Source organism: Merops nubicus, unplaced genomic scaffold (assembly GCF_000691845.1).
Source record: "Merops nubicus isolate BGI_N331 unplaced genomic scaffold, ASM69184v1 scaffold1443, whole genome shotgun sequence".
NCBI lineage: Eukaryota > Metazoa > Chordata > Aves > Coraciiformes > Meropidae > Merops > Merops nubicus.
Window position 1 is genome coordinate 3,867 of NW_008596693.1, and position 3,821 is coordinate 7,687.

The window sequence follows — 3,821 nt, forward strand, 5'->3', positions numbered from 1 at the left end:
AGTGCATACAGACTTCAGACTTTTCTTCTTTCTCTCTGCATTGTATCCTCTTGCAGAATTCCTTGATTGGAGTGCTGGGACCTAATTTGAGTTTTGGAAGTTGACATTAAGCATGACTGATACCTTGCTCATTTTTCTTCCCTGTTTTCCATTCTTTATACTCTGATAGGAACAAGTGGGTGCAGAGTAGTTCAGGTTTTTTGTATGTAGGACTGGTTGATAGAGCCAAGGATTTATTGAGAATGCTGTCAGATCAAAAGTAACTTGTACTTGTAAACAGTGTGATAATTTTTAAGATATAATATTGCTTAAATACTGTGATTTAATTTTCTTGGAATTTCTGCTGCTGGTTTTGTGCCTTTAACTTATCTCAACTAGAGACGTTAAAATATTTCCTGTCATTTAGAGCTTCTGTGGTGCCTGTGTTTTTGAAGGAATAGATAACTAACAATCTTAAAGGCCTCTCTCAGTGAAGGTGATTAATTGCATTATATGTGTTCCTAATAGCTGTTTTTCCTTAGTTCACTGTATGAAGTCATCTCTAGCAGTTGAATTCTGTAAATGAGAGACGTTGCAGTGCTCAATTCTTAACATTGATTTCTTGTAAACTGGTGGTAATTAACTTTTTACTCAGTAGTTGTACATTTCTGCCTTTTTTTCTCTTTTTTTTTTTTGTTTTTTTGAGATGACCAGGTGGGTTTTTTGTTTCTTTTTGTTTTTTTTTTATTCCCCATTTTCACCTCTCTGACCAGCTGCCGACTTTTTCTCTTTCTCTCCTGCTTTCAATGCATCTTGGGTAGAATTGTGGAACAAGCACCAGGAAGTGAAAAAGCAAAAATCTTTGGAAAAAACGAGTAAGGAAATAAAAAACCCAAAACCAAACAAACATAGAAAGTGACTGAGCCAGCCAGCCCATAACTGCCAACTCCCCAGGTGCATCTATGGCACACGGTTTTTATACCCACAAGAACTCTCAAAGCTTGCATTATAGAGACCAAACAGTTTGCCCTGGGGAAATTGTGTTTGAATGTCTCTTCTTTTTTCTTTTTTTTTTTTAATTTTTTTGTTCTTTCTTTTTTTTTTTTTATTCCCCTTAAATGTTGCCTTCTTCAAAGAAGAGGAAGCAGATTTTCTGCATCCTCTCCGTATCAGATATATAGAGAAGGATTTTAAGGTATTCCACCTCCTTTCTTAAAAATTAAAGACCAGTTTTGCTTAACAAGCCCTTGACAGATATTGGACTGATTGATTGTTATTGGATTGAAGAATTCTCTGTTGTTTCAAGCTGTGGGATGGCAAATTTTGTCACTTGGCATCAACCAAGAACAGTTTATGACCACAGTCAGTCTGCAACAAGAAATGCTTTTGAGGGAGAGAGAGAAGGGGAATGTGAAGAATTGTATTTAGTGATGGCTGTTAGAAAACAGCCTCATAAGAAGGAATCCACTTGATTTTTTATATCCCATGTTAAAGGAGTGAAGTAGTTTGAGGCTGTTTGCAGAGTCTAAATAGTATAAACCTACACAAATCTTAACATCTGTTGAAATACGATATTGAATAAAATATTGAGTGTATAATCTCTCCAGGTGTAGCACAAGGTTTTGCTCTTTTGATTGTCACTGTTGTAAATAGGGACATATGGCATAAGGACAAAGTTTATAATACCCACGAGGTGGTAGGTCTTTCTTAACCATAATAACTGTAGTTTCTGCTCTGTGGAGCTGATAGCTCTTTTACAAACTAAAGGTTGGGGAGGATTAATAGCTAAGATGAATGGGTGAAAATTCTTGGCATTGTGATTAGGCCTGGTTTTGCTACACCAGTTTTAGGCTCCTCAATACTTCATACTTAAATACTTCAGTGAAGTACCAGTGGAGTTAGTTCAGAGAGAATGAGGCACCTCTGCAGTACAGCTGACTAACCTTTAAGATCTGAATTGCTTTCTGCTGGGTTAGGTGGTGTATGAGGCAGATATACACGTGCCTACTCTCCCAAACTGGGCCTTTCAGGTAGGTGCCTACATTGGGAGGGATAAGTTGAGGGTTTGGTGGTTTATTTGCACACAAGAAGGTTTGGAAGTGTCTGGAAATGAAGAGTGACAACAATGTGATTGTGGTTATTGTGCTTGTTAAACTCAACTATCAGTTTGAGTCAGTTTAACTTGCTTTAAAATCAAATTGCCAGAAATCTATCTGCATTACATGGTGGGACAAGGAACTCAAACTGCTTAAAACACACAGCTGAAGTTTAGTGTTCTTGCTGTAGTAGTGAGATAGAAAACTTTTTGCTGCATCTTTATGCAGAACTAGAAATGGAAATGGTGGCCATTTGAATGAGTGGAAATAGAAGTCAGCAATGTGTATTGCAGTAAAAAATAAGACTCCAAATTCTTAGGGTATTACTAGATATTTTTCTTTTTTTTTGTAAATTGTATTTATACCTTCTCTTTGTTACAGTCTGATGATTTGATTTACAGTAGCAGGCATATGGATTTGGATGTAGGATGCTACAACAAATGGACACTTTCTGTAAAACTCATGGAGACTTGGTGGTTGAGTAGTAAGCTAGTATGGTCTGCACAGCCCACTTATGGCTTTGCTCTTCATGAATTTACATATCATCTCAAACTCACTCCCACAAATCTTGGTATATTATCCTTCTCTCTCTCTCTCTCTCTCCTCCCTTCCCTTTTTCTTTCCTTTTTGCTGTCTTATCCTCTCTAATATTGCACATAATACAAACATACTCATAATTCCCAGGTTGTTGTGATCAGTGGTTATAAGAGAGAGCAGCATTGTTTGCTTAGGGGTAATGGATATAGCCATGGGTATATAATACAAATATTCCAGCTGCTGATCATGTCTTCCTGTTACTGAATAGTTGGCAGATATGGATATGGCAGAAGTGTGGCATTTAATACCTTCCCCTTTCTGAGAGTAGTGACATTCTGTGTACAATCTATAACACATTATTTTCTTGCCTCATTATTTACCTTGTTCAGTGCTTATCCAAATTTCTTTTCAGGCTCTACCTCTCCATCATTCTCTTTTCCTTCTGCCATCCCATCTAAGGACAATAGATGATATGATTCTAGAACTGCATGGGAAATTAAACATAAAGTTCTTTAGCCTTTCTTTCCCCCTTTCTTTTTTTGTTTTCAGATCAGTGGGTTAATATAAATGCATGTCTTAAAGCTTGCTGATTCCCTCTCACTACTGACCTATGTAATTGCCAACTCTGGAGAGCCATTTGCTGATGTAATTGGGGGATGTTGTGAAGTACAGCACCATACAAGCTTTTTCCTTTAAATTCTTACTAGTTTAACACTGCTGCTGTTTATTTTCTTGTCATGTTGCCTGATTTCTTTCCTAGATGGTTGCTGCAGGCAACCTCCCAAACTCAGACTTTAGAGCAAATTAGCTGTTCAAAAAAGGATTCTGACTTTAAGTCAATAGATGTCCTTTCTTTTTCCAAGAAAAAAGGAATTGGCTTCCTAGAGTTGAATGGCAACTGCTCTGCATGTGTTATTGTAACTGGGAGCTACTTGACCTTTGTAATATTTTCTGTCTTGAATGGCTAACAAAGGTTCTGTTTAGTGATAGTCATGCCTAGGATATGCCTTTGGGGTGTTTGAAGTTCAGAATGGCAGATGTGTCTTGCTGGCCTTGTTGTTTACAGTACCAAGGAATAAAAAAAAAATCAAAGAAATGAGAAAGCAAAACAGTTTTCTTGGTACTGTTCCTGCTGCCAGTCTGTCATCTGCTTTCTGCCATACTGTTTTTTCTTGGTACAGTAACAATTCATTTTTCTCTTCTGTTCAG